This window comes from Pithys albifrons, chromosome 5 (genome assembly GCF_047495875.1).
Source record: "Pithys albifrons albifrons isolate INPA30051 chromosome 5, PitAlb_v1, whole genome shotgun sequence".
Classification (NCBI taxonomy): domain Eukaryota; kingdom Metazoa; phylum Chordata; class Aves; order Passeriformes; family Thamnophilidae; genus Pithys; species Pithys albifrons.
In genome coordinates this window covers 156,784-171,571 of record NC_092462.1, presented here as the reverse complement: position 1 = coordinate 171,571, position 14,788 = coordinate 156,784, and the positions used below count along the sequence as shown (strand labels likewise).

Below are 14,788 nucleotides of genomic sequence, written 5' to 3'. Positions count from 1 at the left end.
CTGCTGCGCATGCGCGGAGTACAGCGCCTCGTCGCAACTGCGCACGCGCGGAGTACAGAGCGGTGTCGCTATTGCGCATGCGCGGAGTACAGAGCGCCGTCCCTTCTGCGCACGCGCGGAGTACAGCGAGGTGTCCCCACTGGGCTCTGTCCTGCTGGATGCCACATCCCGTGTTCGTTCATGGCGCTGTTTTCCCGCACCTGCCGCAGCCGGTGCCGCGGGAGCGCGCGGGGAACATCCCGCCGCCGGTGCGGCTGGTGCAGAGGCGTTCCTGGAGCGCGGCGCCGGCACCATCGCCCGCAGCGCCGCCGCCAAGATCGTGAGTGCCGGGGCCGCGGGGCAGGGTCTGGGCTGGGCTGGGCCTCAGTGGCGCTCCATGCACGGACAAATACTCTGCGTGCAGCTCGGTGGGTGCTTTCCCGTCCTGGGGGTGAGGTGAATCCTGGGCTCCTGTGCTTTTGTCAGCCGAGATGGAAAATTCCTGCACTTGGTTTTGGCAAGTGGCAGTTTCCCAGAATTTTCTTGCCTTGTTTGCTTCCTGTGGAACATGTGGACCAGCGGAACTCTCAGGGCTTGTGTTCAGAACAGGCTTGAGGAGAGTGAGTGAGTGAGTGAGTGAGTGAGTGAGTGAGTGAATGAGAAGGAGCCTCAGCGTGTCTTCCTTGTCCTGCACTGCAGGATCAGAATCCTGGTTTAGGTTAGGGATGGTTTTGCACTGGTGTGTGTCTTCGATGGTCAGAGCCAACTTTCTGCTGGGCCACTTAGGAAGAACAGTTGCCTAGAGCTTCATGTTTGCTTTCCTTGCAGCCTGGAGTGTTGGGGGGATTCCTGAAGCTGATTGCCTTGAAAGCCAGTGATCCCCAAGGCTTTGACCTGCTAAACAGCATCATGGAGCATATGCCCCCGTGAGTATGAGCTCAAATTGCATTCAAAACTGACTTCTGTGGGCTTTGGTTCTGCAGTGTGCAGTCATGCCAAAGGTTAACACTTCAGGAGCAAAAATGTCACATTTATCAGTTAAAGAGATGGGAACAACTTTATCTGTGTTTTCTGTAAAGTGACAGCACCAGTCAAAGCCCACTGTGAACTGAATAACTGTTCTTTTAAATTTCCAGTGAATCAGTTGACTGGTACAGGAAACAGGTCTTCATTCTGCTATTCCAAAGACTTCCAAGTTCCAAACCAACAAAACTTATCAAAAGTAAGTTCCTTGCTCTGAAAAGCTCCAGTGTGACACGAGTGGTTCAGAGTGTGCAGTTGCACAGATCAGGCATCCTGTACATGGGTGGGACTCTGGTGGCTCCAGGGACTTGCTCCAAATGCTCTGGAGTCAAGGGGGCATAAAGGGCAGTGGCCACAGCAGGTGACACTCCATGAAAACTGAGGGAATGGAACTAAAGGACTTGTGTAGTTCTCCTCCTTTCCTGGTGTGTGTGATGTCGTTACTTGTCTGAAAGTGTCTCCATTTAATCTCCAGCTAATAGCAACACACTTGCCCTGCCACACAGCACAGCCATTCTGACCACTGCTCTCTGCAGTTTGTGTGCATGCTGGGAAACATTCCATGCTTTTGTGTCATTTTGGCCTTCATGGGAATAAAGTTCTGAGGAAGGGTTTACGTTCCTCTGTCAAAGCTGTGACACATTGTTGAAATCATCCCCAGGCAGATGGCCATGCTGATGAAATTCGTGATGTTATCTCTACACAGATCACACAAGGTCTGTTATTAATCCTTTAAAATCTGCTTGATGCCTCCTGTAGAGGAGCAAGAATTACAGGGTTCTTCCAGTGGTGTTCCACCAACCAAATGGAAGTGGTGCTTCCAGCGTTCCACGTTTCAGTGTTGTGGTGCCCGAGAAGATGAGCAGTTTTTAGGCAAACTTTGGAGCAGCAACTTAATGCCCTTCAGTAAAAGGGAACATTTATGAAGGCTGCCCTTTCTGTCTCCTTCTTAGAATGCATTTTGCTGCTGACTCTAAAGCAATTCTCTTGTTTTCATCTGGAGTTTTACTTCATCCTTTTTCTCGTTGCTTTCTCCTCTTCATTAACTAGTTTGGCACAGGAAATGGGGCATGAGCTCTGCAGGAAATACTTGGCAGCATACAGCCAAAGGGAGTGTGTTCTGTTGGCTTGGGTTGTATTTCAGGCTGCTGTGCAGTTTTTGCCTTTGAAGCAGGAAAGAGTTGTCTCTCTGGCTGAAATGGCAAAGGAGGTTTGGCACTAATCTGACTGCCCGGGTGCCTCTCCTTTTGGGGTTCATTTCTGATTTTCTGCCCACAGTTCCTCACTGATAGTTCAAGTTACTGATCTCCTGAGCGGGTCATAAAAGGGAATCATTGCTGTCTCTGGTTTTTATCCTTTGTAAAAAGTTTGTATGTGCAAACATCTATGTAAGAGGGCAGCAATTGTTAAGAAACAAATTGTCTTGTGTTCTCTGTTTCCTGGTGCTTTGTGTGGTTTCTGCTTTTCTTTGGTCACCATAGGGTGATAAATCGTTCTGATACTTTTTCTCTAACTGTCATACTAGGATGTTTGAAACGGGCTTGGAGAAAATGATGATTCCTGAAATCCAGAAAGAGTCTTGGAGAAGTTGAAAAGCAGATCCGTGCTGTTGGCATCACCAAGACATTAACAGAATGTCCTCCCGTGATGGACGCTGAGTACCCCAAGCCGTGGTAGGTGCCACACTTCTTCAGGGTCTGCTGGTGATGCTGTTGGAGGTCTGGAAGGTAGGAGCTTTCACCAGAATAGGCCCCTCCAATAAACTCCTTTGGCATTTCTTCAGGCCCACTGTTGTGGTGAGACTCAGCTTGAGGCTTTTCATACCTTTTCATCCTTCACTGCACAAAGGGAAGTGTGTTTTCAAAGCAAATGGCAGAGCTGGTTTGAGATGTGTTTGAGCCTGGATTTGGCTGAGTAGAGCTCCACTGAAGGGAATTAGGCTACTGTCAGCTTGCATTCCTTCTGGAAAGCTGGGCCCACTTTTGACTTGTAACTGTCATAGTCAGGAGGCCTGAGAATACTCACAACCTGACAGGCTGTAGTGTCTTAGCCTGAAAGTGGAATCTGGGGGAAAGCTCTGGAGACTGAAAGGCAGTCCAGCAGTCTGGGGGCTCAGGTAGCCTGAACTGAATGACAGTAACCAGGTCCTGGACTAGAACTCTTTTTGAATGTACTTAGAGAAAAGCTGTAATCTGGAAAAGAATTGCTATTCTTGGGTTTGTATCACAGCAATTTGAGCTGCTAAAAAATGAGGGCATTGCTGATGCTGTTAATATGAGCAGCTGCATTGTGCCTGGAAAGGACCCAGACCCACAGTCCTAGTGCAGCTTCCCTGGGACAGGGACAGTGCCAGGAGTTAAGCAAGTCCCTGCAAAGGGGTTCCAGGTAATCTGAGCGTTCTTGTGAAGCACAGGCTGTCCTCACCTGTTCACTGTTCCCCTCCCCTCTGCCCCCAGGATTCCTTTGCTGCAGGCCCTCCCTCCTTGGCCTCTTCGAGCTGCCTGAGGATGACACGACCCCTGACAAGGAGCACTTCATTGACACAGAGGATACTCCAGGCTATCAGACTGCATTCTCCCAGCTGGCCTTTGCTGGGAAGAAAGAACATGATCCTGTGGGGCAAATGGTGAACAATCCCAGGATCCAGCTGGCCCAGTCTCTGCACAAACTGTTCACAGCGTGCCCAGGCAGGGTAGGTGGCTTGGGCTCTGCATCCCTGGGCTGCATTCAGCAGAGAAGAAATGCCTCTGTGAGAATGGTCTCTTGCTAAGGTTTGATAATCAGCAAAATGAAGTGTGTTGTAGGCAGAAGGCAAGATCTTGCTGTGTCTTCTTGTTCATTGGAACTTGGCTTTTGTAAGGTTTTCCTGGTAACCTCAGAAAGGCCTTATTTTTCACAGCACTTAGTTTAGCAATCAGCTCAAATATATGCTATTTAAAAGGTGAAGATTTATCCACTTGATGGCCTATAAGTAATGGTTGTCTCCTGTTCAGTTGCATGGACTTGGGAGATTCAGGCAGCTCATATAAAATTAGACATTTTGAGTGCACAGTTAACTTTTACCCCAGATAGTGTTGTTTTGTTCAAGATTTGGGTAAGTAAAGATTGTCTGAGAGATGAGCTGTTTCACCCTCAATAGCTGCTGGTCTGAGAGTGTCTGAGCTTGTGCCCTGTGCATGAAGAGCCATTGCAGTGGCTGAGTGTCCCTGAGCCCTCTGCTGTGTCTGTGCTGCAGGTTCTGTGCATGCTGAGTGTCCCTGAGCCCTCTGCTGTGTCTGTGCTGCAGGTTCTGTGGATGCTGAGTGTCCTTGAGCCCTCTGCTGTGTCTGTGCTGCAGGTTCTGTGCCTGCTGAGTGTCCCTGAGCCCTCTGCTGTGTCTGTGCTGCTCTGTCTGTGCCTGCTGAGTGTCCCTGAGCCCTCTGCTGTGTCTGTGCTGCAGGTTCTGTGCATGTTGAGTGTCCTTGAGCCCTCTGCTGTGTCTGTGCTGCTCTGTCTGTGCCTCCTGAGTGTCCCTGAGCCCTCTGCTGTGTCTGTGCTGCTCTGTCTGTGCCTGCTGAGTGTCCCTGAGCCCTCTGCTGTGTCTGTGCTGCAGGTTCTGTGCCTGCTGAGTGTCCCTGAGCCCTCTGCTGTGTCTGTGCTGCAGGTTCTGTGCCTGCTGAGTGTCCCTGAGCCCTCTGCTGTGTCTGTGCTGCAGGTTCTGTGCATGCTGAGTGTCCCTGAGCCCTCTGCTGTGTCTGTGCTGCAGGTTCTGTGGATGCTGAGTGTCCTTGAGCCCTCTGCTGTGTCTGTGCTGCAGGTTCTGTGCCTGCTGAGTGTCCCTGAGCCCTCTGCTGTGTCTGTGCTGCTCTGTCTGTGCCTGCTGAGTGTCCCTGAGCCCTCTGCTGTGTCTGTGCTGCAGGTTCTGTGCATGTTGAGTGTCCTTGAGCCCTCTGCTGTGTCTGTGCTGCTCTGTCTGTGCCTCCTGAGTGTCCCTGAGCCCTCTGCTGTGTCTGTGCTGCTCTGTCTGTGCCTGCTGAGTGTCCCTGAGCCCTCTGCTGTGTCTGTGCTGCAGGTTCTGTGCCTGCTGAGTGTCCCTGAGCCCTCTGCTGTGTCTGTGCTGCAGGTTCTGTGCCTGCTGAGTGTCCCTGAGCCCTCTGCTGTGTCTGTGCTGCAGGTTCTGTGCATGCTGAGTGTCCCTGAGCCCTCAGCTGTGTCTGTGCTGCTCTGTCTGTGCATGCTGAGTGTCCCTGAGCCCTCTGCTGTGTCTGTGCTGCTCTGTCTGTGCCTGCTGAGTGTCCCTGAGCCCTCTGCTGTGTCTGTGCTGCTCTGTCTGTGCCTGCTGAGTGTCCCTGAGCCCTCTGCTGTGTCTGTGCTGCAGGTTCTGTGCCTGCTGAGTGTCCCTGAGCCCTCTGCTGTGTCTGTGCTGCAGGTTCTGTGCCTGCTGAGTGTCCCTGAGCCCTCTGCTGTGTCTGTGCTGCAGGTTCTGTGCCTGCTGAGTGTCCCTGAGCCCTCTGCTGTGTCTGTGCTGCTCTGTCTGTGCCTGCTGAGTGTCCCTGAGCCCTCTGCTGTGTCTGTGCTGCTCTGTCTGTGCCTGCTGAGTGTCCCTGAGCCCTCTGCTGTGTCTGTGCTGCAGGTTCTGTGCCTGCTGAGTGTCCCTGAGCCCTCTGCTGTGTCTGTGCTGCAGGTTCTGTGCCTGCTGAGTGTCCCTGAGCCCTCTGCTGTGTCTGTGCTGCAGGTTCTGTGCCTGCTGAGTGTCCCTGAGCCCTCTGCTGTGTCTGTGCTGCAGGTTCTGTGCATGCTGAGTGTCCGTGAGCCCTCTGCTGTGTCTGTGCTGCAGGTTCTGTGGATGCTGAGTGTCCCTGAGCCCTCTGCTGTGTCTGTGCTGCTCTGTCTGTGCCTCCTGAGTGTCCCTGAGCCCTCTGCTGTGTCTGTGCTGCAGGTTCTGTGGATGCTGAGTGTCCCTGAGCCCTCTGCTGTGTCTGTGCTGCTCTGTCTGTGCCTCCTGAGTGTCCCTGAGCCCTCTGCTGTGTCTGTGCTGCAGGTTCTGTGCCTGCTGAGTGTCCCTGAGCCCTCTGCTGTGTCTGTGCTGCTCTGTCTGTGCATGCTGAGTGTCCCTGAGCCCTCTGCTGTGTCTGTGCTGCAGGTTCTGTGCATGCTGAGTGTCCCTGAGCCCTCTGCTGTGTCTGTGCTGCAGGTTCTGTGCCTGCTGAGTGTCCCTGAGCCCTCTGCTCTGTCTGTGCTGCTCTGTCTGTGCCTGCTGAGTGTCCCTGAGCCCTCTGCTGTGTCTGTGCTGCTCTGTCTGTGCATGCTGAGTGTCCCTGAGCCCTCTGCTGTGTCTGTGCTGCAGGTTCTGTGCCTGCTGAGTGTCCCTGAGCCCTCTGGAGTTACAATCTGGAAAAGGATTGCTATTCTTGGGTTTCTATCATGGCAATTTGAGCTGATAAAAAAATGAGTGCATTGCTGATGCTGTTATTATCAGTAGCTGCATTGTGCCTGGAGAGGACCCAGACCCACAGTCCTAGTTGTTATGGGTTTGGCCAGATGGGCCTAAATTTATTTTTTAAAAGTTCAGCTAGGCCTGGGAATTGTCAGCTGACTTGAGCTGGACTGAGCTAGCTAACAGCTGACTTCTTCTGGCCAATAATATTGTATTCCATACCATATTGCATCATCTCAAAAGGGGTAAGAGCTGGTGTGTGGGAGTGGCTTAGGCAGTTGCTTCACAGCTGTGGTCCCAGCAAGACACTCTGCTGTCCCAGGAGGGATGGGGAGGCCCAAGCCCGGAGTACCAGCTTACCATCATGTTATCTTAGGGAAGTAAAATGTTTGTTCTTAGCTTTTCTCTCTGCTTAAGTCTGTCTCTGAAGAATTGACTTCTCTAGAATGATTTGTAGTTGAAATGGTACAATTTGTGTTTACTGGGAAGTGGGAAATTAGTTCTTGTTATACATAACTTGTGTAAGTGTGTGTTACATTGTAGTTTCCTCTTAATTTTCTCTTTTCTGTGTAAATACATGTAGTTAGTTCCAGCATAAACCTGCTTTTGAGGTTTTTTCTTTTCTCTCTCTCTTCTTTTTTTCCCTTGGCTGGTTGGGGGGAGGAGGAACCCTCTTCACTCTGTCCTGGACAGTTGGCGTTTTGCCAGCTCAACCCAGGACACTAGTGCAGCTTCCCTGGGACAGGGACAGTGCCAGGAGTTAAGCAAGTCCCTGCAAAGGGGTTCCAGGTAATCTGAGCATTCTCGTGAAGCACAGGCTGTCCTCACCTGTTCACTGTTCCTCTCCCCTCTCCCCCCAGGATTCCTTTGCTGCAGGCCCTCCCTCCTTGGCTTGTTTGAGCTGCCTGAGGATGGCATGACACAACCCCTGACAAGGAGCACTTCACTGACAGAGAGGATACTCCAGGCTATCAGACTGCATTCTCTCAGCAGGATCAGCCCTAAACTACCCCACGGTACCCCTGAACCCTCAATGGACACATCCAGCACCTGAACAGAAACCCAAGTCCTTATTTATTTACAGAGGCGAAATGATTGGTAATTGCTTATGATCTGTGGAGAATTTCCTTTGGAACGATCAGAGAGTTGTATCAAGGCAGAGCGTTTCTTTTGGTTCTTTTTCTTGTGGTTTGTAATTTCCTTTCAGGCTTGAATGAGTTTTTTGTGCTCCTGTTAGAAAAGCAGCATGATTTTACCTTCCTGTTTTGGGGGGCTTTGTTTGTTTCCATTGTTATCCCTGTTAAATCAGGCCTCCTGTGAATAGCCTGCGTTGTCCTACAGGACTGCTTTGTTTATGGATCAGAGAGAGAGAAGGGAACTGACTTTTCCTTCTCTTGAGTTTTTCCAAGCACAAGTGGGACATCATCTTGCTACTCCCCAAAGCACTGCAGGGATGTGGGAGTAGTTTAGTGCTGGTTCAGTTCTCTGGGAAATAACCACGTTGCAGAGGTTTAAGAATCAGTAACAATTGTATTGTCTTTTAAATGCTAGGGTCTTTTAAATGCTGGGTCCTGCAGTCCCGGCATGATGAGGGAAAGAGGAACTTGAGTTCTTCTGAGAAACCTTCTGTTATTCCTTGTGCAGTCTTTTTTTCCTGTTCTATGAGTCACGGCTCACTCTCTCTCTAACAAAATCTGTTAGAGAGTGAGACTGCGCTTTAGAATTTGGGTCTGTTCCCTACAAAGTTTTGCAACGTCCGAAGGAGTGGAGCGCTGACTGCTGTCAGCAAAGCTGATTTGTTAATACTCTGTCAGATTTCCCTCAGCTTTGGGCAGGAAAGGCAAGGGTTTGGGTCAGGAATTGTGAAAGCAGCGCCTGTGTGCCTGTTACTTCTTGTGTGTGTGTGGCAGGGCTGGGACAAGGGCTCGTGCAGGAACCTCCAGAGCCAGGAGGAACAGCAGCAATTTGTGGAGAAAGAAAACTCCAGGTGTTAAGTGCTGCCAAATTTGTTCTTGCCTTATCCTGTGCTCTGTAATCAGTAACAGGTGACGTGCAGAAATGTCCTAGGGCCAGGGGAGAGCTGAGCTCGGTGCGGGTGCTGCACAGGGCACAGACGCAGGGGTGGAGTGGGAGTCTTTGGGACTTCTCAGAGGGAAGGGAGGGCTGGATGTGTCAGAGGGAGCCATCGACTTGTGCTCACTTGAACACACTTGTGCAGGTCCCTGGGATCCAGTGTAAAGTGCAGGTGTCCTCGTGTTCAGGGGTGAAGGGTCTGAGAGGGACTGTACTTCCTGTGACTTTGCAGGGCACCAGGAATGAGAGGAACTGTGATGTCCGAGGGGTGTCCCGTCCAGTCGTTTTTCCCTCTGGGAACATAGAGCCTGTGGGCGGAGCTGTGAGTGTTTGGATGAGCAGCTGAGTGTCCCTGAGCCCTCTGCTGTGTCTGTGCTGCTCTGTCTGTGCCTGCTGAGTGTCCCTGAGCCCCCTGCTCTGTCTGTGCTGCAGGTTCTGTGCCTGCTGAGTGTCCCTGAGCCCTCTGCTGTGTCTGTGCTGCAGGTTCTGTGCCTGCTGAGTGTCCCTGAGCCCTCTGCTGTGTCTGTGCTGCAGGTTCTGTGCCTGCTGAGTGTCCCTGAGCCCTCTGCTGTGTCTGTGCTGCTCTGTCTGTGCCTCCTGAGTGTCCCTGAGCCCTCTGCTGTGTCTGTGCTGCTCTGTCTGTGCCTCCTGAGTGTCCCTGAGCCCTCTGCTGTGTCTGTGCTGCAGGTTCTGTGCATGCTGAGTGTCCCTGAGCCCTCTGCTGTGTCTGTGCTGCAGGTTCTGTGCATGCTGAGTGTCCCTGAGCCCTCTGCTCTGTCTGTGCTGCAGGTTCTGTGCATGCTGAGTGTCCCTGAGCCCTCAGCTGTGTCTGTGCTGCAGGTTCTGTGCATGCTGAGTGTCCCTGAGCCCTCTGCTGTGTCTGTGCTGCAGGTTCTGTGCCTGCTGAGTGTCCCTGAGCCCTCTGCTGTCTCTGTGCTGCAGGTTCTGTGCATGCTGAGTGTCCTTGAGCCCTCTGCTGTGTCTGTGCTGCTCTGTCTGTGCCTCCTGAGTGTCCCTGAGCCCTCTGCTGTCTCTGTGCTGCTCTGTCTGTGCCTGCTGAGTGTCCCTGAGCCCTCTGCTGTGTCTGTGCTGCAGGTTCTGTGCCTGCTGAGTGTCCCTGAGCCCTCTGCTCTGTCTGTGCTGCAGGTTCTGTGCATGCTGAGTGTCTCTGAGCCCTCTGCTGTGTCTGTGCTGCAGGTTCTGTGCCTGCTGAGTGTCCCTGAGCCCTCAGCTGTGTCTGTGCTGCAGGTTCTGTGCATGCTGAGTGTCCCTGAGCCCTCTGCTGTGTCTGTGCTGCAGGTTCTGTGCATGTTGAGTGTCCCTGAGCCCTCAGCTGTGTCTGTGCTGCTCTGTATGTGCATGCTGAGTGTCCCTGAGCCCTCTGCTGTGTCTGTGCCGCTCTGCTGTGCATGCTGAGTGTCCCTGAGCCCTCTGCTGTGTCTGTGCTGCAGGTTCTGTGCATGCTGAGTGTCCCTGAGCCCTCTGCTGTGTCTGTGCTGCAGGTTCTGTGCATGCTGAGTGTCCCTGAGCCCTCTGCTGTGTCTGTGCTGCAGGTTCTGTGCATGCTGAGTGTCCCTGAGCCCTCTGCTGTGTCTGTGCTGCAGGTTCTGTGCACGCTGAGCACCAGCCTGAATGCAGTGACAGTCTGGAAAAGAATTGCTTTTCTTGGGATTGTATCTCGGCAGTTTGACCTGCTAAAAAATGAGTGCATTGCTGATGCTGTTAATATGAGCAGCTGCATTGTGCCTGGAGAGGACCCAGACCCACAGTCCTAGTGCAGCTTCCCTGGGACAGGGACAGTGCCAGGAGTTAAGCAAGTCCCTGCAAAGGATGGAGTAAATCTGCTCCTTGCATCTGTAAGGAAAGACTGAGTAGTAGGGAAGGGGAGCATTTATGTGCTGTATTGAGATTTCCATCTGCTCCCACGTGCAGCAGTGATGGGGTGGCTGGGTTTGGTCTGGGCCTGTGAGGATCAGCCCTAAACAACCCCACCTCACCAGAGGGCCCTGAATCCTCAAGGGAAATGTCCAGTAGGAACCAAACCGGTCGGTAGTTATTGCAGAGGAAAAACCATGTGAAAGAAAAGGTACTTCTGTTCTTCGTGGCAATCCTGTAATGCCTTGTGCAGTCTCTGTGTGCTGTTCTTGGAGTGACCACCCCGTGTGTGTCTAACAAAACCTGTTAGAAAGGTAGTCAGGGATTGGAATTGGGGTCTGATCCCTACAGACTCTTGCAAAGCCTGAAGGACTGCAGTGATGAGTGTGCTCAGCAAAGGAGGTTTCTCAGTATCTGCTCAGATTTCCCTCAGCTCTGGGGGCCTGGTGGCCAGCTGGAGGTGGCGGGGACACACATGGGACCCCTTGAGCTTTGTGGGAGGAGCTGGGGGTTGGCACGGTGCGATTTTTTGTTCTTTGGGTTTTTTTCCTGGTTTTCTGATTTCCTTTTTGAGCTCTGTGGTGCTAGGGAGAAAAATCTGGAAACAAATCAAACTGAAGGGATTTGCTGAGTTGCTTTGCAGAGAAGTGCCACCTTCAGAGGATGCACAAATCCACCAGGAAGTCAACGAAGGAGCTGTGGAAAGTGCAGCAGAGTGCAGGGAGCAGCCACTGTCCCAGCTCCCTGGTTTTGGGGGCATTAGTCCACCTACGGAAAGGAAAAAAGCCTCCCCGTCTTGTTTTCAGCCCTGCAGAGGAATGTCGTGTTCCAGAATTTCGGAGGGATTTGTGTGTGTCCTGTGCTGGCAGCTGCGTGTCTTGGGAGGCCATGGAGTGACATACATTGGGGGGACATGGGGGGACAAGGGGAGGACATGGGGGAGGACACGGGGAGGACATGGGGGGACATCAGGGGGACATGGGAAGACATCAGGGGGACATGGGGCTACATCGAGGGGACATGGGGAGGACATGAGGGAGATGGGGTGGACATGGGGGACGCAGGGGACATGGAGGAAACATGGGGGGAATATTGGGGACATGGGAAGGCTATGGGGGGACATGCAGGAGACATGGGACGTCCAGGGAAGTCTGAGAGGGCCCAGGGGGGTCCAGAGGGGTCCAAAGCGTTTTGGGGGGTCCAGGAGAGTTCAAGTTGGTCCAGGAGGGTCCAGGGGTTTTCCCTGGGGGTATGAGGGGGTGGTCCATGGGGGCCCTAGGAGGATTCAAGGTGGTCCAGGAATGTTCAGGAGGGTCCAGGGGGTTTTAAGGGAGTGGAAGGGGGTTTCAGAGGGGTCCAAGGGGGTCCAGGAGAGATTCGGAGGGTCCAGGGGGTTTTGGGGGGGGGTCCAGGAGTGTCCAGGGGAGTCTCAGAGGTGTCCAGAAAGGTTCGAAGGGGTCCAGAAGGGTCTAAGGAGGGTCGAAGGGGTCCCAGGCAGGTTTGAGAGGGGTCCAGGGGGCTTCAGGGGGTTTGGAGGGGTCCAGGGGAGTCCAAGTGTGATTCAAGAGGGTCCAAGGTTTTTGAGAGTGTCAAGGGGGGCTGGGGGGTGGTGCAAGGTGGTCCAAGAGAGTTGAGGAAAGTCCAAGGGGGATTCAGGGGGGTCCAGGGGAGTTCAGGAGGGTCCAAAGCGATCCAGGAGAAGTCAGAGAGAAATGAGGGGGGTCTCACAGTGGATCGTGGGTCTCAGAGGAGTCACAGGGAGGTAAGGGGAGGTAAGAGTGGTCAGGGGGTGCCTGGGGAACTCAGGGACCCCCATTGCCCACAGCCCAGCAATGTCGGCCCTCGGGAACCTCCCTTGGGGACCCCGGGTGCCCGAAATGTCGTCCCTCGGGAACCCCCCGTTCGAGGACCCCCGGCGCCCGAGGTGTCGCCCCTCGGCAACACCCCCTTGGGGAACCCCAGCGCCCGAGGTGTCGCCCCTCGGCAACACCCCCTTGGGGAACCCCGGCGCCCGAGGTGTCGCCCCATGGACAACCTCCTTGGGGACCCCAGGGACCCCCAGAGACCCCCCCAGGGACCCCCCAGGGACCCCCAGAGAGCCCAGAGATTCCCAGACACTCCCAGGGACACCCAGGGTCCCCCAGGAAGCTACAGAGATCTCCCAGAGAACCCCCAGTTTCCCCCAGAGACCCCCCAGAGACTGTCAGAGACCCCCAGGGACCCCCCTAGACCCCCCCGACACCCCCAAGGGACTCCCATACGCCCCCACGGACCCCCAGGGCCCCCCCAGGGACCCCCCAGAGACCCCCAGAGACTCTCAGAGACCCCCCAAGGACCCCCAGAGAGCCCACTGGGACTCCCCAGGGACCCCCAGAGACTTCCCATAGATCACCAGGGACCGCCCAAGGACCCCCGCAGACCCCCAGACACCCCCAGAGACTCCCAGGGGCCCCCAGAAACTCCCAGAGATCCCTCAGGGACCCGCAGAGACCCCTCAGGAACCCCCAGAGACTCCCAGACACCCCAGAGACTCCCAGAAACCCTCAGAGACACGCCAGGGACCTCCAGAGACCCCAGAGACTCCAAGAGACCCCCAGAGACCCCCACGGACCCCCCAGGGACCACCAGAAAGCCCCAGAGACCCCCCAGAGACCCCCCAGGGACCACCAGAGACCCCCCAGAGATTCTCAGAGACCTCCAGGGACTCCCAGACACCCGCCGAAACCCCCCAGGGACCCCCAGAGACCCTCCATAGATCACCAGGGACCGCCCAAGGACCCCCACAGACCTCCAGACACCCGCAGAGACTCCCAGGGGCCCCCAGAAACTCCCGAAGATCCCTCAGGGACCCGCAGAGACCCCTGAGGGACCCCCAGAGACTCCCAGACACCCGCCACGAACCCTCAGATGCCCCCAGAGACCTCCAGAGATCCGCAGAGGCGCCCAGACCCCTCCAGGGACCCCCAGACACCTCCAGAGACCCGCAGGGAGCCCCAGAGACCCCTCAGAGACTCTCAGAGACCTCCAGGGACTCCCAGACACACGCCGAGACCCCCCAGGCACCCCCAGAGACCCCCAGACACCTGCCAGGGACCCTCAGATGCCCCCAGTGTCCCCTAGAGATCCCCAGAGACCTCCAGACCCCTCCAAGGACCCCCAGAGACCCCCAGAGACCCCCAGGGACCCTCCAAAAACCCCTAGAGACCCCACAGGGACCCCCAAGGACCCCCTAGGGACCCCCAAGATCCCCAGAGACCCCCCCTGTGACCGCCAAAGAACTCCCCTGGGGATCTCCTGGGACCCCCCAGAAACACCCAGACACCCCCAGAGACTCCCAGAGACCCACCAGGGACCCTCAGACACCTCCCAGAGACTCCCAGAGACCCTCAGAGATCCTCAGGGACCCCCCCAGGTACCCCCATAGACCGCCCAGAGATCACGAGATGCCCCCCAGGGACCTCCAGAGACCCCTCCAGAGATCACGAGAAACCCCTCCGAGACCCCCAGGGACCTCCAGAGACCCCCAGGGACCCACCTTGGGACCCCCAGAGGACCCCAGGGATCCACAGGAACCCCTCATAGATCAACCAGAGACCCCCATAGATCCCACAGAGACCTCCAGAGAACCCCAGAGACCACCAGAGATGCTCCAGAGACACTCCAGAGACCACCACAGAGATCCCCGGTGCCCGAAATGCCGTCCCTCGGCCAAACTCCTTGGGGACCCCAGAGACTCCCAGAGGACCCCGCCAGGGACTCCACAGGGACCCCCAGAGAGCCCAGAGATTCCCAGACACTCCCAGGGACACCCAGGGACCCCCCAGAGACTCTCAGAGACATCCAGGGACTCCCAGACACACGCCGAGACACCCCAGGGACCCCCAGAGACCCCCAGACACCCGCCAGGGACTCTCAGATGCCCCCAGAGACCCCCAGACACCTCCAGGGACCCCCAGACACCCCCAGAGACCCGCAGGGACACCCAGGGGCCCCCAGAGACCCCCCAGAGACTCTCAGAGACCTCCAGGGACTCCCAGACACACGCCGAGACACCCCAGGGACCCCTCAGAGACCCCCAGACACCCGCCAGGGACCCTCAGATACACCCAGAGACCCCCCAGAGATCCCCAGAGACCCCCAGACCCCTCCAGGGACACCCAGACACCCCCAGAGACCCCCAGAGACCCCCAGGGACCCCCAGAGACCCTCCAGAGACCCTCAGAGACTCTCAGAGATCCCCCAGAGACCCCACAGGGACCCCCAAGGACACCCTAGAGACCCCCACAGTCCCCAGAGACCCCCCCTGTGACCCCCAAAGAACTCCCCTGGGGATCTCCTGGGACGCCCCAGAAACCCCCAGACACCCCCAGAGACTCCCAGAGATCCCCCAGGGACCCTCAGACACCCCCAGAGACTCTCAGA

At 55.4% G+C, this 14,788-nt stretch overlaps 1 long non-coding RNA gene across 2 annotated transcripts; it reads left to right on the top strand.

Moving 5' to 3' along the window:
* The first annotated feature begins 748 nt into the window (after nt 1–748).
* LOC139671782 (uncharacterized) lies at nt 749–3,812 on the top strand. 2 transcript variants are annotated; one of them, XR_011697781.1, is made up of 4 exons: nt 749–905; nt 1,116–1,201; nt 2,550–2,675; nt 3,459–3,812. It is a non-coding gene; the product is annotated as an uncharacterized lncRNA (long non-coding RNA). The 2 variants fall into 2 exon arrangements; XR_011697780.1 differs by having other exon boundaries at nt 2,528–2,675.
* The last annotated feature ends 10,976 nt before the right edge of the window (nt 3,813–14,788 follow it).